Consider the following 26,188-nt stretch of genomic DNA (forward strand, 5'->3'; position numbering starts at 1 on the left):
ACAGTGAGAGAGGGCGCGGGGAGGCTGCCCTTCACAGTGAGAGACGGCGCGGGGAGGCTGCCCTTCACAGTGAGAGACGGCGCGGGGAGTGTGCCCCCCACAGTGAGAGAGGGCGCGGGGAGGGTCCTCTCCACAGTGAGAGAGGGCGCGGGGAGGGTGCCCTCCACAGTGAGAGTGTGCGCGAGCAGGGTGTCCCCCACAGTGAGAGAGGGCGCGGGGAGGGTGTCCCCCACAGTGAGAGAAGGCGCGGGGAGGGTGCTCTACACAGTGAGAGAGGGCGCAGGGACGGTGCCCTTCACAGTGAGAGAGGGCGCGGGGAGGATGCCCTCCACAGTGAGAGAGGGCGCGGGGAGGGTGCGCTCCACAATGAGAGAGGGCGCGGGGAGGGTGGTCTCCACAGTGAGTGAGGGCGCGGGGACGGTGCCCTTCTCAGTGAGAGAGGGCGCAGGGACGGTGCCCTCCACAGTGAGAGAGGGCGCGGGGAGGGTGCTCTCCACAGTGAGAGAGGGCGCAGGGACGGTGCCCTCCACAGTGAGAGAGGGCGCGGGGAGGGTGCTCTCCACAGTGAGAGAGGGCGCAGGGACGGTGCCCTCCACAGTGAGAGAGGGCGCGGGGAGGGTGCCCTCCCACAGTGAGAGAGGGCGCAGGGACGGTGCTCTCCACAGTGAGGGAGGGCGCGGGGAGGGTGGCCCCCACAGTGAGAGGGGGCGCGGGGAGGGTGGTCTCAACAGTGAGAGAGGGCGCAGGGAGGGTGCCCCCCACAGTGAGAGAGGACGCGGGGAGGGTGTCCCCCACAGTGAGAGAGGGCGCAGGGACAGTGCCCCCCACAGTGAGAGAGGGCGCGGGAGGGTGTCCCCCACAGTGAGAGAGGGCGCGGGGAGGGTGGTCTCCACAGTGAGAGAGGGCGCGGGGAGGGTGCCCTTCACAGTGTGGGATGGCGCGGGGAGGGTGTCCCCCACAGTGAGAGAGGGCGCGGGGAGGTTGCCCTCCACAGTGAGAGAGGGCACGGGGAGGGTGTCCCCCACAGTGAGAGAGGGCGAGGGGAGGGTGTCCCCACAGTGAGAGAGGGCGCGGGGAGGGTGCCCCGCACAGTGAGAGAGGGCGCGGGAGGGTGCTCTCCACAGTGAGAGAGGGCGTGGGGAGGGTGCTCTCCACAGTTAAAGAGGGGCGCGGGGAGGGTGGTCTCAACAGTGAGAGAGGGCGCAGGGAGGGTGCCCTCCACAGTGAGGGTGGGCGCGGGGAGGGTGTCCCCCACAGTGAGAGAGGGCGCGGGGAGGGTGGTCTCAACAGTGAGAGAGGGCGCAGGGAGGGTGCCCCGCACAGTGAGAGGGGACGCGGGGAGGGTGTCCCCCACAGTGAGAGAGGACGCAGGGACAGTGCCCCCCACAGTGAGAGAGGGCGCGGGGAGCGTGTCCCCCACAGTGAGAGAGGGCGCGGGGAGGGTGGTCTCCACAGTGAGAGAGGGCGCGGGGAGGGTGCTCTCCACAGTGAGAGAGGGCGCGGGGAGGGTGCCCTTCACAGTGAGAGACGGCGCGGGGAGTGTGCCCCCCACAGTGAGAGAGGGCGCGGGGAGGGGTCCTCTCCACAGTGAGAGAGGGCGCGGGGAGGGTGCCCTTCACAGTGAGGGATGGCGCGGGGAGGGTGTCCCCCACAGTGAGAGAGGGCGCGGGGAGGTTGCCCTCCACAGTGAGAGAGGGCACGGGGAGGGTGCCCCCCACAGTGAGAGAGGGCGAGGGGAGGGTGTCCCCCACAGTGAGAGAGGGCGCGGGGAGGGTGCCTCGCACAGTGAGAGAGGGCGCGGGGAGGGTGCTCTCCACAGTGAGAGAGGGCGCGGGGAGGGTGTCCCCCACAGTGAGAGAGGGCGTGGGGAGGGTGGTCTCCACAGTGAAAGAGGGCGCGGGGAGGGTGGTCTCAACAGTGAGAGAGGGCGCAGGAGGGTGCCCTCCACAGTGAGGGAGGCGCGGGGAGGGTGTCCCCCACAGTGAGAGAGGGCGCGGGGAGGGTGGTCTCAACAGTGAGAGAGGGCGCAGGGAGGGTGCCCCGCACAGTGAGAGGGGACGCGGGGAGGGGTGTCCCCCACAGTGAGAGAGGGCGCAGGGACAGTGCCCCCCACAGTGAGAGAGGGCGCGGGGAGCGTGTCCCCCACAGTGAGAGAGGGCGCGGGGAGGGTGGTCTCCACAGTGAGAGAGGGCGCGGGGAGGGTGCCCTTCACAGTGAGGGATGGCGCGGGGAGGGTGTCCCCCACAGTGAGAGAGGGCGCGGGGAGGTTGCCCTCCACAGTGAGAGAGGGCACGGGGAGGGTGCCCCCACAGTGAGAGAGGGCGAGGGGAGGGTGTCCCCCCACAGTGAGAGAGGGCGCGGGGAGGGTGCCTCGCACAGTGAGAGAGGGCGCGGGGAGGGTGTCCCCCACAGTGAGAGAGGGCGCGGGGAGGGTGCCCTTCACAGTGAGAGAGGGCGCGGGGAGGGTGCGCTCCACAGTGAGAGTGGCGCGAGGAGGGTGCACTCCACATTGAGAGAGAGCGCGGGGAGGGTGCGCTCCACAGAGAGAGGGGGCGCGGGGACGGTGCCCTTCACAGTGAGAGAGGGCGCAGGGACGGTGCCCTTCACAATGAGAGTGGGCGCAGGGACGGTGCCCTCCACAGTGAGAGAGGGCGCGGGGAGGGTGTCCCCCACAGTGAGAGAGGGCGCGGGGAGGGTGTCCCCCACAGTGAGAGAGGGCGCCGGGAGGGTGGTCTCCACAGTGAGAGAGGGCGCAGGGACGGTGCCCTTCACAGTGAGAGAGGGCGCAGGGACGGTGCCCCCCACAGTGTGAGAGGGCGCCGGGAGGGTGTCCCCCACAGTGAGAGAGGGGCGCGGGGAGGGTGCCCTTCACAGTGAGAGAGGGCGCGGGGAGTGTGCGCTCCACAGTGAGAGTGGGCGCAGGGACGGTGCCCTCCACAGTGAGAGAGGGCGTGGGGAGTGTGCTCTCCACAGTGAGAGAGGGCGCGGGGAGGGTGCTCTCCACAGTGAGAGAGGGGGAGGGGAGGCTGCCCTCCACAGTGAGAGAGGGAGCGGGGAGGGTGCTCTCCACAGTGAGAGTGGGCGCGGGGAGGGTGCCCTTCACAGTGAGAGAGGGCGCGGGGTTGGTGCTCTCCACAGTGAGAGAGGGCGCGGGGAGGGTGCCCCCCACAGTGAGAGATGGCGCGGGGAGGGTGTCCCCCACATCCTCTCTCGCCCCATCCCGCGCTCTCCCTCGCTCGACCCATCCTGCGCGCCCTATCGCTCGCCCCATTCCCGCGCTCTACCTCGCTCGCCCCATTCCCGCCCTCTCCCTCGCTCGCCCCATTCCCGCGCGCCCCGTGACTACCCCTTTCTCGCGCGCCCCATTTTGCCTGCACGCACACTCTGTTGCTCTCTGATCTCTCATGTATTTCTCTCTCTCACACCTTTTCAGGCTGTTACATTATTTCCGAGGCCGCCACCACCTGGAGGAGATTATGTACAATGAGAACATGCGCCGCTCGGTGCTGCTGATGCTGATCGACAAGTTCCGCAGCGTGCTGGTGGTGCGAAACCACGAAGACCCCATCATTTCGGTCTTTCAGTCTCCCTTTGTGTGACAAAGCCCAGGTGGCCGGACTCTTTTTCCACTTCAGAGCCAAAATAACCATGTGACTCAGGTGTGCGTTAACCAGCGCTGCACTAATAACATCCTGAACTGTTTTTGTGTGTTTCATTTATTTTCCCTGACCCTTTTGGCTGTATTTCCGGCACAGGGGCATTGTGGATAGCACAACTGCCTCACAGCTCCAGGGACCTGGGTCGATTCCGGCTTGGGTCACTGTCTGTGCGGAGTCTGCACATCCTGCCCGTGTCTGCGTGGGTTTCCTCCGGGTGCCCCGGTTTCCTCCCACAGTCCAAAGATGTGCAGGTTAGGTGGATTGACCGTGCTAAATTGTTTCTTTGTGCCCGACGGTTGGGGGGGGTTACGGGATTGGGCCTGGATAGGGCGCTCTTTTGGGAGGGTCGGTGAAGACAGGATGGGCTGAATGGCCTCCACATGCACTAGCGATTCTATGATCTCACTGTCCAACCGGCATTTACACCTGGACACTGGCGAGACTGAGAGCTCCTCTGGGGGCACTGCAGCCAGAGCTGAACCCCCACCTGTAAAGATAAACCCAGTAACGACAGGCCAGTTAGTTTAACCTGGATGATGGGATCAGTAATCATGGACAACCTTTACGCTCACTTAAGCAAGGGTGGGTTAATTAAGGCCAGGGAGCAGACATTTGGGTGAGGCAAATTATGTTCGGCTAAGTTGATTGAGTTTTATTTTGAAGAGCTGTTGGGGATGAGGGGAAGACGGTTAAAGTGGCATCACCAATCGGCATTCGATAATGTGTGGAACAGGTTTAACCAGCAGAGCTATAATGAAAGCGACAATGTGTTATGGATTATGGTGTGGGGAGCACACAGCCCACTCTACAGGTGTGGTACAGCAGAAATGGAAAAGTATTTTTTAAAGCAAAACAATGTTTATTCTATGAACTCAAGTTAACCTTTTTAAAACATGCAGTGAACACCTTAGCAACCATCAATTCAAATACAACCCCCAAAGAATACAACACGAAGTCATGCGTACGCTGTCCTTTTAACATCCAGAAGACTTACAAAAAACATAACCTTTACCAGAAGCACATCAGGTTAAAGTCACTACTGAGAACATTTATAATTCTGAATTCACCAAATGATCAAGAGACAGTCTTTTCATGGCAGAGAGAACAGCAGTACAGCTGCTTTGTCTGGCTTCAGCTCCAACACTGAAAACGAAACCAAAAACACAGACACACCCAAGCTTTTCTCAAAGTGAAACTAAAAGGCAGAGCCACCCACACTCTGACATCACTGCAGTAACATGAGCAGCCAATCATTTCTTAAAGCGACATTCTCGGGACAAATGGCAGCACAAAAGTGTTGTGGCGAGGAATAGTCACTCCTGGACTCCTGTGAGATTCAAGTAAGTGTAAACCCCCCCCCCCCCCCCCCCTTGCTCCTGAGCAAGCCTGGGAGGAGCTCCCAGAGGTGCAGAGTCCTCACAATGCAGACGGAGACCATTCAGCTCAGTCTGCACTGTCTCACTGAAAGAACATTCTCCCTCGTCCCCCTGCCTTGTCCCCGTAACCTTGCACATTCTCTCTCAGGCAGCAACCCAGTTCCCTTTTGGATAACCTCGACCGAACCTGCCCCCACCCTTCCCTCCCTCTCTCGGGAAGCTCCTTCCAGACGTCCTCTGGGTGAAAACGTTTTCACTCCCATCCCCTCACATCCTTCTGCCCCATTGTTCGGAATCTGTGCCCTCTTGGAAGTTCCCTTGAGGGGGTAAAGCTCCTCATTATCTTTAAGACAGAGACGGGGAGAAGGCAAGAGAAAGGGGACGAGAAACATATCAGCTAGTATCGAATGGGATTCGATGGGCCTAATTCTGCTCCTGTATCTTATGGTCTTGTTATTTACTCTGTAAAAACCCTCCCCACCTTTCCACCCTCCGACGTATATCCCCGGAATCATTCTTGTGAATCGCCTTTATCACCCAGAGGGAAGCCCTCGAAATGTTGCTGTTTGCAGCAACCTGTTCTAATTCTCACCTCCGAGTGGATCAACTCTTTAACATTGGCTGGTGCCTGCAGGACCCTGCCACCAACAGCCAGGTGGATCCCGTCGACATCCGCGGACGGCCGGTCTAAATGGCCGGATCAAACCCGGCGGGACCGTGGCGAGGGAAACTCGGTAACGTTTTCCGAGCCCGTGAGACTCTTCCTGCGGGGCGTTCCACGCTCGAGCGACTGTGTTGGAGCTGCTCGGCCAGGCTGTGCGCGTGAAGGAGCCGCTGTTGTCTCACCTTTCAGCCTGAGCCAGGGTCTCGGATCGGACTCCCTTCATCGTTTGCACGGGCCGTGAGCCGCTTCAGGGGGTCATGTATCCCATCATGCCCCTTGAGTCGAAGGTTATTAATGCAGGTATATAAATACCTATCCGACCTGTCCCACTTCAAAAGTTGACTTGAGAGACAGGAAACAGAGGTAACCAGAACCGAGGGCACTGAGAAAACGCAGTTGGGTTGGCAGGATCTATTCTGAGAGAAAGCAGTGTTAAGAGTTGAGAGTCAAAGAACAAAGAAAAGTTTTAGCACAGGTCACGCCCTTCGGCCCTCCGAGCCTGTGCCGACCATACTGCCCGTCTGAACTAAAATCTTCCGGGGTCCGTATCTCTCTATTCCCATCCTATTCATGTATTTGTCAAGATGCCCCTTAAACATCACTATCGTCCCTGCTTCCACCACCTCCTCCGGCAGCGAGTTCCAGGCATCCACTACCCTCTGTGTAAAAAACTTGCCTCGTACATCTACTCTAAACCTTGCCCCTCGCACCTTAAACCTATGCCCCCTAGTAATTGACCCCTCTACCCTGGGGAAAAGCCTCTGACTATCCACTCTGTCTATGCCCCTCATAATTTTGTAGACCTCTATCAGGTCGCCCCTCAACCTCCTTCGTTCCAGTGAGAGCAAACCAAGTTTATTCAACCTCTCATAGCTCCTCCATACCACGCAACATCCTGGTAAATCTCTTCTGCACCCTCTCTAAAGCCTCCACATCCTTCTGGTAGTGTGGCGACCCGAATTGAACACTATACTCCAAGTGTGGCCGAACTAAGGTTCTATACAGCTGCAACATGACTTGCCAATTCTTATACTCAATGCCCCGGCCAATAAAGGCAAGCATGTCGTATGCCTTCTTGACTACCTTCTCCACCTGTGTTGCCCCTTTCAGTGACCTGTGGACCTGTACACCTAGATCTCTCTGACTTTCAATACACTTGAGGGTTCGACCATTCACTGTATATTCCCTACCTGCATTAGACCTTCCAAAATGCATAACCTCACATTTGTCCGGATTAAACTCCATCTGCCATCTCTCCGCCCAAAGGACGTTTGATGAGGACTCGTCTACTGAGGTTAGAAACAGGAAAGGAGAGGTCACCCTGTTAGGGGTTTTCTATAGGCCTCCGAAAAGTTCCAGAGATGTAGAGGAAAGGATTGCAAAGATGATTCTGGATAGGAGCGAAAGCAACAGGGTAGTTGTTATGGGGGACTTTTAACTTTCCAAATATTGACTGGAAACGCTATAGTTTGAGTACTTTAGATGGGTCTGTTTTTGTCCAATGTTTGCAGGAGGGTTTCCTGACACAGTATGTAGATAGGCCAACGAGAGGCGAGGCCATATTGGATTTGGTACTGGGTAATGAACCAGGACAGGTGTTGGATTTGGAGGTAGGTGAGCACTTTGGTGATAGTGACCACAATTCGATTAAGTTTACTTTAGTGATGGAAAGGGATAGGTATATACCGCAGGGCAAGAGTTATATCTGGGGGAAAGGCAATTATGATGCGATGAGGCAAGACTTAGGATGCATCGGATGGAGAGGAAAACTGCAGGGGATGGGCACAATGGAAATGTGGAGCTTGTTCAAGGAACAGCTATTGCGTGTCCTTGATAAGTATGTACCTGTCAGGCAGGGAGGAAGTGGTTGAGCGAGGGAACCGTGGTTTACTAACGCAGTCGAAACACTTGTCAAGAGGAAGAAGGTGGCTTATGTAAAGATGAGACATGAAGGTTCAGTTAGGCAGCTCGAGAGTTACAAGTTAGCTAGGAAGGACCTAAAGAGAGAGCTAAGAAGAGCCAGGAGGGGACACGAGAAGTCTGGCAGGTAGGATCAAGGATAACCCTAAAGCTTTCTATAGATATGTCAGGAATAAAAGAATGACTAGGGTAAGAGTAGGGCCAGTCAAGGACAGTAGTGAGAAGTTGTGCGTGGAGTCCGAGGAGATAGGAGACGTGCTAAATGAATATTTTTCGTCAGTATTCACACAGGAAAAAGACAATGTTGGTGGGGAGAATACTGAGATTCAGGCTACTAGACTAGAAGGGCTTAAGGTTCATAAGGAGGAGGTGTTAGCAATTCTGGAAAGTGTGACAATAGATACGTCCCCTGGGCCGGATGGGATTTATCCTAGGATTCTCTGGGAAGCTTGTGAGGAGATTGCTGAGCCTTTGGCTTTGATCTTTAAGTCATCTTTGTCTACAGGAATAGTGCCAGAAGACTGGAGGATATAAAATGTCCCCTTGTTCAAGAAGGGGAGTAGAGACAACCCCGGTAACTGTAGACCAGTGAGCCTTACTTCTGTTGTCGGCAAAGTCTTGGAAAGGTTTATCAGAGATAGGATGTATAATCATCTGGAAAGGAATAATTTGATTAGAGATAGTGAACACGGTTTTGTGAAGGGTAGGTCGTGCCTCACAAACCTTATTGAGTTCTTTGAGAAGGTGACCAAACAGGTGGATGAGGGTAAAGCAGTTGATGTGGTGTATATGGATTTCAGTAAAGCTTTTGATAAGGTTCCCTACGGTTGGCTACTGCAAAAAATACGGAGGCATGGGATTCAGGGAGATTCAGCAGTTTGGATCAGAAATTGGCTAGCTGGAAGAAGACAAAGGGTGATGGTTGATGGGAAATGTTCAGACTGGAGTCCAGTTACTAGTGGTGTACCACAAGGATCTGTTTTGGGGCCACTGCTGTTTGTCATTTCTATAAATGACCTGGAGGAGGGTGCAGAAGGATGGGTGAGTAAATTTGCAGATGACACTAAAGTCGGTGGAGTTGTGGACAGTGCGGAAGGATGTTACAAGTTACAGAGGAACATAGATAAGCTGCAGCGCTGGGCTGAGAAGTGGCAAATGGAGTTTAATGCAGAAAAGTGTGAGGTGATTCATTTTGGAAGGAATAACAGGAAGACAGAATACTGGGCTAATGGTAAGATTCTTGGCAGTGTGGATGAGCAGAGAGATCTTGGTGTCCATGTACATAGATCCCTGAAAGTTGCCACCTAGGTTGAGAGGGTTGTTAAGAAGACGTACGGTGTGTTAGCTTTTATTGGTAGAGGGATTGAGTTTCGGAGCCATGAGGTCATGTTGCAGCTGTACAAAACTCTGTTGCGGCCGGATTTGGAGTATTGCGTGCAATTCTGGTCGCCGCATTATAGGAAGGATGTGGAGGCATTGAAAAGGGTGCAGAGGAGATTTACCAGAATGTTGCCTGGTATGGAGGGAAGATCTTATGAGGGAAGGCTGAGGGACTTGAGGCTGTTTTCGTTAGAGAGAAGGTTAAGAGGCGACTTAATTGAGACATACAAGATGATCAGAGGATTAGATAGGTTGGACAGTGAGAGCCTTTTTCCTCATGATGATGGATAGCACGAGGGGACATAGCTTTAAATTGAGGGGAGATAGATATAGGACAGATGTCAGAGGTAGGTTCTTTACTCAGAGAGTAGTAAGGGCGTGGAATGCCCTGCCTGCAACAGTAGTGGATTCGCCAACACTAAGGGCATTCAAATGGTCATTGGATAGACATATGGACGCTAAGGGAATAGTGTAGATGGGCTTTAGAGTGGTTTCACAGGTCGGCGCAACATCGAGGGCCGAAGGGCCTGGACTGCGCTGTTATGTTCTATGTCTCCAAACGATCTAAATCCTGCTGTATCCTCTGACAGTCGTCATCGCTATCCGCAATTCCACCAACCTTTGTGTAGTCCGCAAACTTACTAATCAGACCAGTTACATTTTCCTCCAAATCATTTATATATACTACGAACAGCAAAGGTCCCAGCACTGATCCCTGCGGAAGAGTCCTTTGACTCTTTGTCAGAACTGAAGGGAGGGAGAACGTGTTTGAGCTGTAGAAATCTGAAGCAAACAGTGGCAACCCCAAGCCTGAAAGGCAGAGATGGCCCGGTGGGAGGGGGAGCTAGGGGTGGGTTTGCATTGAGACTATACGTGTATGGGATTCTTTTTAGAAGGCGGGGGGGGGCGCAAGATGGAGAAAGTTCAGAGTTCAAAGTTGTTGAACCCTGAGGGCTGTAATGTGCCCAATTGGAAGATGAGATGCTGCTCCTCCAGCTTGCGTTGGGCTTCACTGGATCCTTGCTAGGGCAGCACGGTAGCACAAGTGGTTAGCACTGTGGCTTCACCGCTCCAGGGTCCCAGGTTCGATTCCCCACTGGGTGACTGCCTATGCGGAGTCTGCACATTCTCCCTGTGTCTGCGTGGGTTTCCTCCGGGTGCTGCGGTTTCCTCCCACAGTCCAAAGACGTGCAGGTTAGGTGGATTGGCCATGATAAATTGCCCTTAGTCGTTAGGAGGGGTTATGGGGATAGGGTGGAAGTGAGGGTTTAAGTGGGTCGGTGCAGACTCGATGGGCTCCTTCTGCACTGCAGGTTCTATGTTCTTGCAGCCGGACAAAGGCGGACATGTGGGTACGAGAGCAAGGTGCTGTAGAAATGGCACGCAACACAAGGTTGGGGTCACGCGAGGAGGCTGAGTGAAAGTGTTCCAGCAAAGCGGTCACCCAATCTGGGTTTGGTCTCCCCAGTGTCGAGGCGACCATATTGGGAGCAGCGAATACAGGAGACCAGACTGATGGAAGCACAAGTGAAATCATGCCTCGCCTGAAAGGAGAGTTTGCTACCGAGGCTCGTGAGCCGGGAGGGGGTAAAGGGGCAGTAGTCGCACTGGGAGCGCAAGGGAAGGTGCCGTGGGGAGGAGTAGAATCATGGAATAGAATCACAGTGCAGAAGGAGGCCAATTGGTCTATTGAGTCTTCACCAACTCTCTGAAAGAGCACCCTATGATCCAGCCCTATCCCTGTAACCCCACCTAACCTTTTGGACACCCAGGAGCAGTTCAGCATGGCCAATCCACCTAACCTGCACGTCTTGTGGGAGGAAACCGGAGCACCCGGAGGAAACCCACGCAGACAGGGGAGAATGTGCAAACTCCACACAGTGTCAGAAGGCTGGAATTGAACACAGGTCCCTGGCACCATGAGGCAGCAGTGTCAACCACTGTGGAGTGGTGGACCAGGGTGCCAAGGAGCGGTACTTGTGGAATGCTGTGGGGGGGTGAGGGGAAGACGTGTTTGATGGTTGAGTCGGATGGAAATGGCGGAGGACGATCCTTTGAATGCGCCAACCGAGATTGTCATTCAGACTGGAGGAAGCGGGCACGGTGAGGCTAGTAGAAGGTCTGCTGGTGTTCTGGACGTATATCAGCGACCGAGACTCTGAGACACCGCCTGTAAACTCTGCACGAAAGCTTGGAAAACCTTGTGAACCGGGAGGAAGATCGTGATAGGCTGCAATAGATTGGTAAGACAGGCAGACAGTTTATTCGGGAGAAGAGATGCAATAAGGGTACAATTCTTTTTATTCTTGCATGCGATGTGGGCTTCGCTGGCCTGGCCCATCCCTAATTTCCCCTTGAACAGACTGGCTTGAGTGGGCAGTTAAGAATCGACCACATTGCCGTAGGGTCTGGAGTCACGTGTAGGCCAGAGCTGGTCCCCGATTCGACCCCGGCTCCACAGAGCATTATCCTGGCTCTCTGAATTACTAGTCCAGCGACAACACCACAACACATCTGCCTCCCCTAAAGGGGGCGCAGGAACAGAGGGACGTGGGGGGATAGGCACCTTAACCACTGGAAAGTGTTGGGGCAAGTTGAGAAAGTGATGTTTTAAAAAGGAATCCTGGACTTTTAATGAGGGGCAGAGGAAGCGAGAAAGTTAGAACGAGCCCTTAGAAAACTAGTTATGGCCTCAACTGGATGGGCACGGAATGGGCACAGAGAGAGAGAGAGAGAGAGACAGACATACAGCGAGAGTGACAGAGGTGGAGAGAGAGAAGGAGAGACAGACACATGGAGAGTGCCGGGCGCGAGACGGAGAAGGTCAGAGGGAGAGACAGAGAGAGGTCACTGGGGGAGTGGGACTAGACGAGTTGCTGCTGCAGAAGGCCTCCTCCAGGGCAAGAACCTTTGACGACGCTATCACTGACGAGTTGGTGAGAAATGAATGGCCTCAGATGACCATGTCGACAATTATTGATATTTCTTGATTGTTTGATGCAAAGGATTAAGCTGGGTGCGGTGTGTGATGTGATGCTAAATCCATTTGGCGAAATTGGTGTTACAGCCTGGTTCGGATGGAGTTTTCAGCTCCATATTAAATGGATTGGAGGTCACTCCCAGGCTTGAGGTGGTACAGGTCATATCTGTTCTTCCCAATCCTGAACACTCACGCAACGGGAGCCCCCTCTCTGACACCAGTCACAACCTGGTTCAGTGATGGGCGAGGTGCACGATTAATCCAGTTGGACAATCACAAGGAGATCGTTACCTGACGCATCGTGGGACCGAGGTTGGGCAGGTGGGTGTTTGCGGGGAAGAAGGGAGGGGCCTGGCATCGGTAAGCCTGGCAGGATAGCGAAAGTCTGTGTCCACGGGCAGCCGTGCTGGTAACGGGAGCCATTCTGCCACCCAGTATGTGGTTGAGTAGACCATTGGAGTGTTTATAAACTCCCGCTACTGGGACCGCTCAAGGCCTGTCGTACTTGCCGAGGTTCATTCTGTTCCCCGCTGCCATTTCAGATGGGAGGGAGGCAACCAAGATAGTCTCTTTCGGATTGGAATGTCCCCGCTCGAATCTTAGGACTGCGATGCCAGGAAGCGTTTTCTAAAAATTGGTTTACGGGATGGGGGCTTCGCTGGTCAGGGCCCAGCATTTATTCCCCATCCCTAATTGCCCCTCGAGGGGGTGGTGGGTGAGCCGCCATCTTGAACCGCTGCAGTCTCTGTGTGGTGTAGGTACACCCACAGTGCTGTTAGGGAGGGAGTTCCAGAGACAATGAAGGAACAGCCGAGATATTTCCAAGTCAGGGTGGAGTGAGTCTCGGAGTGGGTTGTGGGGTAGGGGAGAGTGCTTGCAGGTGGGTGTTCAGCCGACCCGACAGCTGCCCTTGTCCTTCTGGATGGTAGAGGTGGCGGGTTTGGAAAGTGCTGCCGAAGGATCCTTGACGAGTTAGAATAGAATAGAATCCCTATAGTTCAGAAGGAAGCCGTTTAGCCCATAGAGTCTGCACCGGTCTTTGGAAAGAGCACCCTTCTTTAAGCCCATGCCTCCACCCTATTCCCCGTCAGCCACCTAACGTTTTCACTAAGGGATAATTTATCGTGGCCAATCCACCTAACCTGCACATCTTTGGACTGTGGGAGGAAACCGGAGCACCCGGAGGAAACCCACGCAGACACGGGGAGAACGTGCAGACTCCGCACAGCCACTCGAGGCTGGAATTGAACCTGGGTCCCTGGAGCTGTGAGGCACTGTGCCACCGTGCTGCCCATAGTGCGTCCTGCAGACGGTGCACATTGCTGCTGCTGTGTGTCTGTGGGTGGAGGGAGTGAATGCAGAAGTAGTGCCAATGAAGAGGTGTACATTGTCTCTGGCAAGCTTCAATTAATGCTAGCCTCTCAATTCTGCATTCGCTGATTGGTGGTGCGACTATTTGACAACAGGGTTTAACTTGGCTAGGTCCTGCAATCTTTTAAATTGCCAATGTGTAACCCCGGACAGTGCGTTACGCTGCAAAATATTTTGTTTCTCAGTGCTTCATTCTCGCAGAGAATATTGCAAACACAAGCAGTGTACATCACAGAACGCAGGCAGCATTTATTCATATTGTGTCCATGTTGGATAAGAATAAAGTCATGATTTGGCCATGATTCACCTGAGGAAGGAGCAGCGCTCCGAAAGCTAGTGACATCGAAACAAACCTGTTGGACTTGGTGTTGTAAGACTTCTTACTGTGCTCACCCCAGTCCAACGCCGACATCTCCACATCATGGATAAGAATCAAAGTTATAAACACGCAACCTCCACTCTGCTGTGAGCTGATATACTCTCTCTCACACACACACACACACACAGAGTCTCCATCATTATCAATCTCCCCATGCTGGGCACTGACACGCACACACAGTCTCCACATTCAGCACACACACACACCCTCAGCAATCTCCCTCTGCTGGGCACACACTCACTCACTCATTGCCTCTACATTCAGCAATCTCCCTCTGCTGGGCATTGGCACACCCACACACACACATACAATATGGTTCCAATATGTTTTATGTTTTCATGGTCACAGTGGATAGCACTGTGGCTTCACAGCGCCAGGATCCCAGGTTGGATTCCCTGCTGGGTCACTGTCTGTGTGGAGTCTGCACGTTCTCCCCGTGTGTGCGTGGGTTTCCTCCGGATGCTCCGGTTTCCTCCCACAGTCCAAAGATGTGCAGATTAGGTGGATTGGCCATGATAAATTGCCCTTAGTGTCCAAAAAGATTAGGAGGGGTTATTGGGTTACGGGGATAGGGTGGAAATGAGGGCTTAAGTGGGTCGGTGCAGACTTGATGGGCTAAATGGCCTTCCGCACTGTATTTTCTATCTATGGAATGATCTGTCTGGACAGAGAACAATATTTTTCACTGTACCTGGGTACACGTAGCAAATCTAAACCTAAACCTCCCTCTGTTGGGTACTGCCTCACACTCACACACACACACACCCACACACAGGATCCACCTTCAGCAATCTCCCTCACACACACACACACAGAAAGTCACCACGTGCAGCAATCTCCCTCTGCTGGCCACTGACAGGCAAACACTCCCTCTGGTCTCTCACACACAGTCACCACCTTCAGCAATGTCCCTCTGGTCTCTCACACACACACAGACAGTCACCACCTCCAGCAACCTCCCTCTGGTCTCTCACACACACACAGACAGTCACCACCTTCAGCAATGTCCCTCTGGTCTCTCACACACACACAGACAGTCACCACCTTCAGCAATGTCCCTCTGGTCTCTCACACACACACACAGACAGTCACCACCTTCAGCAATGTCCCTCTGGTCTCTCTCACACAGACAGTCACCACCTTCAGCAATGTCCCTCTGGTCTCTCTCACACACACAGACAGTCACCACCTTCAGCAATGTCCCTCTGGTCTCTCACACACACACACAGACAGTCACCACCTTCAGCAATGTCCCTCTGGTCTCTCTCACACACACAGACAGTCACCACCTTCAGCAATGTCCCTCTGGTCTCTCTCACACACAGTCCCCACCTTCAGCAATCTCCCTCTGGTCTCTCTCACACACAGTCACCACCTTCAGCAATGTCCCTCTGGTCTCACACACACACAGACAGTCACCACCTTCAGCAATGTCCCTCTGGTCTCTCTCACACACAGACAGTCACCACCTTCAGCAATGTCCCTCTGGTCTCTCTCACACACAGACAGTCACCACCTTCAGCAATGTCCCTCTGGTCTCTCACACACACACAGACAGTCACCACCTTCAGCAATGTCCCTCTGGTCTCTCACACACACACAGACAGTCACCACCTTCAGCAATGTCCCTCTGGTCTCTCACACACACACAGACAGTCACCACCTTCAGCAATGTCCCTCTGGTCTCTCTCACACACAGACAGTCACCACCTTCAGCAATGTCCCTCTGGTCTCTCACACACGCACAGACAGTCACCACCTTCAGCAATGTCCCTCTGGTCTCTCTCACACACAGACAGTCACCACCTTCAGCAATCTCCCTCTGGTCTCTCTCACACACACAGACAGTCACCACCTTCAGCAACCTCCCTCTGGTCTCTCACACACACACACAGACAGTCACCACCTTCAGCAATCTCCCTCTGGTCTCTCTCACACACACACACAGTCACCACTTTCAGCAATCTCCCTCTGGTCTCACACACACACACAGACAGTCACCACCTTCAGCAATCCCTCTGGTCTCTCACACATACAGACAGTCACCACCTCCAGCAATCTCCCTCTGGTCTCACACACACACACACAGACAGTCACCACCTTCAGCAATCTCCCTCTGGTCTCTCACACACACAGACAGTCACCACCTTCAGCAATCTCCCTCTGGTCTCACACACACACACACAGACAGTCACCACCTTCAGCAATCCCTCTGGTCTCTCACACACACAGACAGTCACCACCTCCAGCAATCTCCCTCTGGTCTCTCTCACACACAGACAGTCACCACCTTCAGCAATGTCCCTCTGGTCTCTCTCACACACACAGACAGTCACCACCTTCAGCAATCTCCCTCTGGTCTCTCACACACACAGACAGTCACCACCTCCAGCAATCTCCCTCTGGTCTCTCTCACACACACACAGTCACCACCTTCAGCAATCTCCCTCTGGTCTCTCACACACACACAGACAGTCACCACCTTCAGCAACCTCCCTCTGGTCTCTCTCACACACACAGACAGTCACCACCTTCAGCAATCTCCCTCTGGTCTCTCTCTCACACACACACAGTCACCACCTTCAGCAATCTCCCTCTGGTCTCTCACACACACACAGACAGTCACCACCTTCAGCAATGTCCCTCTGGTCTCTCACACACACACACACAGTCACCACCTTCAGCAATCTCCGTCTGGTCTCTCACACACACACAGACAGTCACCACCTTCAGCAATGTCCCTCTGGTCTCTCACACACACAGACAGTCACCACCTTCAGCAATGTCCCTCTGGTCTCTCACACACACACAGACAGTCACCACCTTCAGCAATCTCCCTCTGGTCTCTCACACACACACACAGTCACCACCTTCAGCAATGTCCCTCTGGTCTCTCACACACACACAGACAGTCACCACCTTCAGCAATGTCCCTCTGGTCTCTCTCACACACAGACAGTCACCACCTTCAGCAATCTCCTCTGGTCTCTCTCACACACACACAGTCACCACCTTCAGCAATCTCCCTCTGGTCTCTCTCACACACACAGACAGTAACCACCTTCAGCAATGTCCCTCTGGTCTCTCACACACACACACAGTCACCACCTTCAGCAATCTCCCTCTGGTCTCTCACACACAGTCACCACCTTCAGCAATCTCCCTCTGGTCTCTCACACACACAGACAGTCACCACCTTCAGCAATGTCCCTCTGGTCTCTCACACACACACAGACAGTCACCACCTTCAGCAATCTCCCTCTGGTCTCTCTCACACACACACACAGTCACCACCTTCAGCAATCTCCCTCTGGTCTCTCTCACACACACAGACAGTAACCACCTTCAGCAATGTCCCTCTGGTCTCTCACACACAGACAGTCACCACCTTCAGCAATCTCCCTCTGGTCTCTCACACACACACAGACAGTAACCACCTTCAGCAATGTCCCTCTGGTCTCTCTCACACACAGACAGTCACCACCTTCAGCAATCTCCCTCTGGTCTCTCTCACACACAGACAGTAACCACCTTCAGCAATGTCCCTCTGGTCTCTCTCACACACAGACAGTCACCACCTTCAGCAATGTCCCTCTGGTCTCTCACACACAGACAGTCACCACCTTCAGCAATCTCCCTCTGGTCTCTCACACACACACAGACAGTCACCACCTTCAGCAATCTCCCTCTGGTCTCTCTCACACACAGACAGTCACCACCTTCAGCAATGTCCCTCTGGTCTCTCTCACACACAGACAGTCACCACCTTCAGCAATCTCCCTCTGGTCTCTCTCACACACACACACACAGACAGTCACCACCTCCAGCAATCTCCCTCTGGTGTCTCACACACACAGACAGTCACCACCTTCAGCAATGTCCCTCTGGTCTCTCACACACACACAGACAGTCACCACCTTCAGCAATGTCCCTCTGGTCTCTCACACACACACAGACAGTCACCACCTTCAGCAATGTCCCTCTGGTCTCTCACACACACACAGACAGTCACCACCTTCAGCAATGTCCCTCTGGTCTCTCACACACACACAGACAGTCACCACCTCCAGCAATCTCCCTCTGGTCTCTCACACACAGTCACCACCTTCAGCAATGTCCCTCTGGTCTCTCACACACACACAGACAGTCACCACCTTCAGCAATGTCCCTCTGGTCTCTCACACACACAGACAGACAGTCACCACCTTCAGCAATGTCCCTCTGGTCTCACACACACACAGACAGTCACCACCTTCAGCAATCTCCTTCTGGTCTCTCACACACACACAGACAGTCACCACCTTCAGCAATGTCCCTCTGGTCTCTCACACACACACAGACAGTCACCACCTTCAGCAATGTCCCTCTGGTCTCTCACACACACACAGACAGTCACCACCTTCAGCAATGTCCCTCTGGTCTCTCACACACACACAGACAGTCACCACCTTCAGCAATCTCCCTCTGGTCTCTCACACACACACAGACAGTCACCACCTTCAGCAATCCCTCTGGTCTCTCACACACACACAGACAGTCACCACCTTCAGCAATCTCCCTCTGGTCTCTCACACACACAGACAGTCACCACCTTCAGCAATGTCCCTCTGGTCTCTCTCACACACACACACAGACAGTCACCACCTTCAGCAACCTCCCTCTGGTCTCTCTCACACACACAGACAGTCACCACCTTCAGCAATGTCCCCCTGGTCTCTCACACACACACAGACAGTCACCACCTTCAGCAATCTCCCTCTGGTGTCTCACACACACAGCCAGTCACCACCTTCAGCAATGTCCCTCTGGTCTCTCTCACACACAGTCACCACCTTCAGCAATGTCCCTCTGGTCTCTCTCACACACACACACACACACACACACACAGTCAGTCACCACCTTCAGCAATCTCCCTCTGATGTCTCACACACACAGAGACAGTCACCACCTTCAGCAATGTCCCTCTGGTCTCTCACACACACAGACAGTCACCACCTTCAGCAATGTCCCTCTGGTCTCTCTCACACACACAGACAGTCACCACCTTCAGCAATGTCCCTCTGGTCTCTCTCACACACACACAGGCAGTCACCACCTTCAGCAATCTCCCTCTGGTGTCTCACACACACAGGCAGTCACCACCTTCAGCAATCTCCCTTTGTTGAGCACAGTCTCACACATACGCAAACTCATCCACACACAGATTCCACCTTCATCAATATCCCTCTGCTGGGCACTGTCACACAAACACACAGATACTCACTCATTCACTCACTCACTCTCCCACACACACAGACCATCTCCACCTCCGTAATATCCCTCTGCTGGTCCATTTTGCTCCTTTTAATTTCTGTTATTCTTTTGACTATTTCAATACATGGACGATTAATGTGCCTATGCCTTTTAGATGGCTTTCATCTTTAATTCAAGTGGCTGATAAACTGAGGATTGACCTATGACCTCAGGCAAGGCAGGTTGCGTAGGGCTGTTTATGTTTCAAATCAGTAGCTTCTAGGGAGATCAGTGCTGACACACCTTGATGGACTTGGCTGTCAGAAAATGGACTGTTTCGGATTGCTGGCCCCTGCCAATTGGTTGGCATTTGCTCTGGAAAGTTCCTTCCTCTGTGTGACTGCATTTTTCTCTTTTCTCGTGGTCAGGCGATGGAGGGTCACATCCCTGATCTCTATCTCATCTAATAGGTTCCGTCTGAAAATCCAAAATAAAGGCCTTTCTCCATCCACAGCCAGACTGAACTGCAAGGAAATCCTGTCCAGCCACCCACTGATCATTCTGGTGGAGTTGGAAACAAATAAGAATTGAACGGGCCTGAGGCTGTGCGTTTGAGGCCCATGAGTTAAAGTGCCTTTCCAGTGGAAAACCTTTTTGTCTGGGAGTACTGGCTGAATGATACCTCCAGAAGATCCTCTCCAGCGCTACACCAGTGGCTTTGATCCCTAAGCATCCTGGGAGGACAGCCTGCTACAGTGACTTCAACATCGGAAGCAAGGACTCTCATCGTTCATTTTAATTCCTAGTATTTTACCCCTTCCCCTCCCTCTGTGTATGTCTGCCATGTACTGTATGTAAATAAACAGTTCCGTGTTCAACTTACCAAACCTGGTGGCTATACCTTTTTGAGCAGTTAAGAGGCCAAAGATTTTGCAAATTATCGCGAGATGTTACGATCTGAATCCCGCCCATTGTGGGCTGGACTCGGTACTTGATAAAGCTGCATATTAGAGGGAGACGGCTACACTCTAAAATGCAGATTTCCTGATCTACACAGCCCCTTGGGACCAGCCCCTTTGACTTGGGAGTTCTTCAGCGAGTGCAGTTTAGTATTGAATTGAAGCAACTCAGAGTGAATCTGGCTACACCAGGGCTACAAACCCTCCCCACCCACCCCCGTTTCCCCCAATGTCACCCAGTCGAGGTTGCAGGCTCGACACTGACCAGAACCCTGACACAGTTCGTCAGCACCATACAGGGGCACATCCAACAGCTGGTACACGGAAGGGTATAGACTCTGGACTCTGAGACTGATAAACCTACTTTGTAAAAATGGATTTTAAAATTGCATCAATTAATGTGCAAAGCACCAAAGACACTTCTCGATGTGTAGCTACCTTTAGTTACCGAGCCAATGTTAAAGCTGTTCCTGCAGGATTGTGGGATTCCGCACCTCAGAAACTACAGACGCTAGTCGAGCTGGTGGTCCCATGGGCCATCCGTCTGGTCAGGAGGAAACGATTGTAGTTCCTCCGGCCTGGGTATTCTGCTACGGGGAGGCAACTTCACCATCACTCAAGGTAAGGAGGTGGTGGGCGGACGCCTCCTCGTAGCAGACGTCAAACACAAAAGCGCTCCTCTCAAACTCATTAATGTGTTCGCCCGGCCATCAAGAGTCAGCGGCTGGCAGTCCTTCAGCAACTCCCACTGCAGTCGGCCACTTCCATGCCGGTCATTCTGGGCGGTGACTTAAACGTCATCATTGATGCGGCTGGACGATCCGGCAGAGCCGACAGCAAGCGGACGCTACATCCAGAGACCCGATGGAAGTGGTAAAAGACGGCAAGCTGCACGATGTCTTCAGCAACCCTGCAGATTGAGCGCAGCGTAGATACACATGGTCGCGGCCAGACGGGTCCGTCCGCTCCAGGATAGACTTCCTCTTTGTGTCCCGTGCGTTCACGGTCAGGTCCACCGACGTCGGGCTGGTGTTCTTCTCTGACCACTGCCCCCTACTGGCTGACTGTCACCTGCAGGAAATCCAGGGGACAGGCAGGGGGACATGGAAGCTGAATGTCAAACTGTTGACCCCTAGAGAACCTCGAGGAACTTAAAAGTGATTACAAAGTTTGGAGAACAGTGAAACCCATCTTTGAGTCTCCATCTCTCTGGTGGGAAGCAACAAGGGGAACATCAAGAGGTTTTCCATCCTCAAAGGTACTCAGAAGGCAAGAGAGAGGCCGAGGGACATGTCCAGACTCCAGAAAAGTATGCAGAATCTGCTCTGACTGCAGTCGATGGGGGTTAATGTCAAGGCGAATCTCTAAGAGGTGAAGAGCCAGCAAGCCTGGCTCTGTACCTCGGAGTCTTCCGAGGTTATCTCCCGGCCAGAGTCCGCTCCGTGGAGCAGGATGAAACGTGCTCGCGCTTCTTCTTCCAAAAGGTGCACAGAGAGACCTCTGTGATCAGCAGCCTAAAGGGAGAAGATGGCTCTGTGGGACTGGATGGGCCCAGACCTGCTGGAAGTGTGCGAGAGTATGCTTCTGGACGGCAGCATGTCAGAAGCCATGAGGAAAGGCATCATCACTCTCATCGACAAGCAGAAGGGGGGAAAGCGAAATTAGAAATTGTGACGCATTTCACTGTTGAATGTGGTTTACAAAATTCTAGCCAAGCTCATCGCCAATCGGGTCAAGTCTGCTCTGGAGTCGGTGATCCACCCTGACCAGACCTGTGCTGTCCCCGGCAGGAAGATCTCTGATAGCCTCGCGCTACTCAGGGATACGATCGCCTACGTGCAGGACAGGAGGGTGGACACCTGCCTCATCAGCCTGGACCAGGAGAAGGCTTTTGACAGAATATCGCACACCGACATGATGGATGTGCTCCCCAAAATGGAGTTGGGGGAGGAAATCTGTTATTGGGTCTGACTCCTCTACGCAAACATCTGCAGCAGTCTTAATCAACAGGAATCAGAAAGTTTCCAGATCTAATCTGGAGTCAGGCAGGGCTGCCCCCTCTCCTCTGCCCTGTTTGTGTGTGGCACAGAACCCTTTGCCGAGTCCATCAGGAAGGTTTTCCATCCTTAAAGGAAGGGTATAAGAGGAGTGACGGTCCCAGGCATCAAAGGCGCTCAAGTCAAGGCCTCCCTGTACAAGGACGACGTCGCTGACTTCTGCTCAGATCCCGTGTCGGTACGCAGGCTCTTGAACGCCTGTGACAAGTTTGAACTGGCCTCGGGAGCCAAGGTAAACCGGGGCAAGAGTGAGGCCATGTTCTTTGGTAACTGGGTCGACCGGACCTTTGGCCCCTTCAACGTCAGGTTTACAGAACCAAAAGATCTAGGAATACAAGTTCATAGCCCTCCCAGCCTGCGCCGATCTAGATCCTTTATCTAAACCTGTCTTCTATTTTCTAAGGATCTACTTCCCTCTGTTCCCCGCCCGTTCATATATCTGTCTAGATGCATCTTGAATGATGCTATTGTGCCCGCCTCTACCACCTCCGCTGGCAAAACGTTCCAGGCACCACCACCCTCTGCGTAAAAAACATTCCACGCACATCTCTCTTAAACTTTCCCCCTCTCACCTTGAAATCGTAACCCCTTGTAATTGACACCCCCACTCTAGGAAAAAGCTTGTTGCTATCCACCCTGTCCATACCTCTCATAATTTTGTAGACCTCAATCAGGTCCCCCCTCAACCTCTGTCTTTCCAACGAAAACAATCCTAATCTACTCAACCTTCCTTCATAGCTAGCACCCTCCATACCAGACAACATCCTGGTGAACCTCCTCTGCACCCTCTCTAAAGCATCCACACCCTTCTGGTAATGTGGCGACCAGAACTGCACGCAGTATTCCAAATGTGGCCTAACCAAAGTCCTATACAACTGTAACATGACCTACCGTCTGTTATACTCAATACCCCGTCCGATGAAGGCAAGCATGCTGTATGCCTTCTTGACCACTCTATCGACCTGCGTTGCCACCTTCAGGGTACAATGGACCTGAACTCCCAGATCTCTCTGTACATCAATTTTCCCCAGGACTCTTCCATTGACCGTATAGACCGCTCTTGAATTAAATCTTCCAAAATGCATCACCTCGCATTTGCCTGGATTGAATTCCATCTACCATTTCTCTGCCCAACTCATCAGGGACTATTTAGCACAGGGCTAAATCGCTGGCTTTGAAAGCAGGCCCGCAGCATGGTTCAATTCCCATACCAGCCTCCCCGAACAGGCGCCAGAATGTGGCAACTAGGGGCTTTTCACAGTAACTTCAATTGAAGCCTACTTGTGAAAATAAGCGATTTTCATTTCATTCATCTATCTATATTTTGCTGTATTCTCTGACAGTCCTCCTCGCTATCTGCAACTCCACCAATCTTAGTATCATCTACAAACTTGCTAATCAGACCACCTATACCTTCGTCCAGATCATTTATGTATATCACAAATAACAGTGGTCCGAGCACGGATCCCTGTGGAACACCACTAGTCACCTTTCTCCATTTTGAGACACTCCCTTCCACCACTACTCTCTGTCTCCTGTTGCCCAGCCAGTTTTTTATCCATCTAGCTAGTACACCCTGAACCCTATACAACTTCACTTTTTCCATCAACCTGCCATGGGAAACTTTATCAAACGCCTTACTGAAGTCCATGTATATGACATCTACAGCCCTTCCCTCATCAATTAACTTTGTCACTTCCTCAAAGAATTCTATTAGGTTTGTAAGACATGACCTTCCCTGCACAAAACCATGCTGCCTATCACTGATAAGTCTATTTTCTTCCAAATGTGAATAGATCCTATCCCTCAGTATCTTCTCCAACAGTTTGCCTACCACTGACGTCAAGCTCACAGGTCTATAATTCTCTAGATTACCCCTGCTACCCTTCTTAAACAAAGGGACAACATTAGCAATTCTCCAGTCCTCCGGGACCTCACCCGTGCTCAAGGATGCTGCAAAGATATCTGTTAAGGCCCCAGCTATTTTGTCCCTCGCTTCCCTCAGTAACCTGGGATAGATCCCATCTGGACCTGGGGACTTGTCCACTTATGCCTTTTAGAATACCCAATACTTCCCCCCTCTTTATGCCGACTTGACCTAGAGTATTTAAACATCCATCCCTCGCCTCAACATCCGTCATGTCCCTCTCCTTGGTGAATATCGATGCAAAGTACTCATTAAGAATCTCACCCATTTCCTCTGACTCCACGCATAAATTCCCGCTTTTGTCTTTGAGTGGGCCAATCCTTTCTCTAGTTACCCTCTTGCTCCTTATATATGAATAAAAGGCTTTGGGATTTTCCTTAACCCTGTTAGCCAAAGATATTTCATGACCCCTTTTAGCCCTCTTTGTTGCGCGTTTGAGATTTGTCCTACTTTCCCGATATTCCTCCAAAGCTTCACCAGTTTTAAGTCACCTAGATCTTATGTATGCTTCCTTTACATCTTAGCTAGTCTCACAATTCCACCCGTCATCCATGGTTCCCTCATTTTCACAGAGACATGTCTGTCCTGCACTCTAATCAACCTTTCCTTAAAAGACTCCCACATTTCAAATGTGGATTTACCCTTAAACAGCTGCTCCCAATCCACATTCCCTAGCTCCTACTGAATTTTGTTATACTTGGCCTTTCCCCAATTTAGCACTCTTTCTTTAGGACCACTCTCGTTTTTGTCCATGAGTATTCTAAAACTTACGGAATTGTGATCGCTATTCCCAAAGTAATCACCGACTGAAACTTCAACCACCTGGCCGGGATCATTCCCCAATACCAGGTTCAGTATGGCCCCTTCCCGAGTTGGACTATTTACATACTGCTCTAAAAAACTCTCCTGGATGCTCTTTACAAATTCTGCTCCACCTACGCCTTCAACACTACATGAGTCCCATTCAATGTTGGGGAAGTTAAAATCTCCCTTCACGACCACCCTATTGCTCCTATATTTTTCAATAATCTGTCTACATATTTGTACCTCTACTTCACGCTCGCTTTTGGAAGGCCTGTAGTAAAGTCCCAACAATGTTACTGCACCCTTCCTATTTCTTAGCTCTACCCATATTGGCTCAGTGCTCGAATCCTCCATCGTGCCCTCCTGAATCACAGCTGTGATATCATCTCTGACCAGTAATGCAACTCCTCCACCCCTTTTACCTCCCTCTCTATCCCTCCTGAAGCATCTATACCCTGGGATATTTAGTTGCCAGTCTTGTCCTTCCCTCAACCAAGTCTTAGTAATACCAATAACATCATATTCCCAGGTACTAATCCAAGCCCTAAGTTTATCTGCCTTACCTGCTACACTTCTCGCATTGAAACAAATGCACCTCAGACCACCTGTCCCTTTGCGTTCATCATCTCTTCCCTGTCCACTCTTCCCCTTAGTCACATTGAGTTTATTATCTAGTACCTTACTGGCTTTAGTTGCTGCCTCTTTACTGACCTCTAACTTCCTAATCTGGTTCCCATTTAGCATGCTAGGTTTTATTGGACAGAATATTGAATATTAGGACGTCTTGTTGAAGTTGTACAAGACGTTAGTCAGACCACACATGGAATACTGTGTTCAGTTCTGGTCACCCTATTACAGGAAGGATGTTGTTAAACTAGAAAGAGTGCAGAAGAGATTTACGAGGATGCTACCAGGACTTGATGGTCTGAGTTATAAGGAGAGGCTGGATAGGCTGGGACTTTGTTCCCTGGAGCACAGGAGGCTTAGGGGTGATCTTATAGAGGTCTATAAAATAATGAGGAGCATCGATAAGGTAGATAGTCGACATCTTATCCCAAAGGTAGAGGAATCTAGAAATAGAGGGCATAGGTTTCAGGTGAGAGGGGAGAGAGACAAGAGAGACCAGAGGGGAAATCTCTTCACACAGAGGGTGGTGAGTGTCTGGAACGAGCTGCCAGAGGCAGGTACAATTTTGTCCTTTAAAAAGCAGTTAGACAGTTAAATGGGCAGGGTGGTATAGAGGGATATGTGTCAAATGTGGGCAAGTGGGACTAGCTCAGTGATAGAAACTGGGCGGAATGGACAAGCTGGGCTGAGGGGCCTGTTTCCAGCTGTAAGCATCTATGATTCTATATGGTTCGGAGTGGCTGTGGCGTGCACCAAAAACTGGGAGGAGCGCATCACCAAGATAAGACAGAGACTGGGTACTTGGGAGCAACGCTCCCTCTCCATTGCGAGCAAAAACCCGGCCATCAAGTGC

Source organism: Scyliorhinus torazame, chromosome 22, assembly GCF_047496885.1.
Source record: "Scyliorhinus torazame isolate Kashiwa2021f chromosome 22, sScyTor2.1, whole genome shotgun sequence".
Lineage (NCBI taxonomy): Eukaryota > Metazoa > Chordata > Chondrichthyes > Carcharhiniformes > Scyliorhinidae > Scyliorhinus > Scyliorhinus torazame.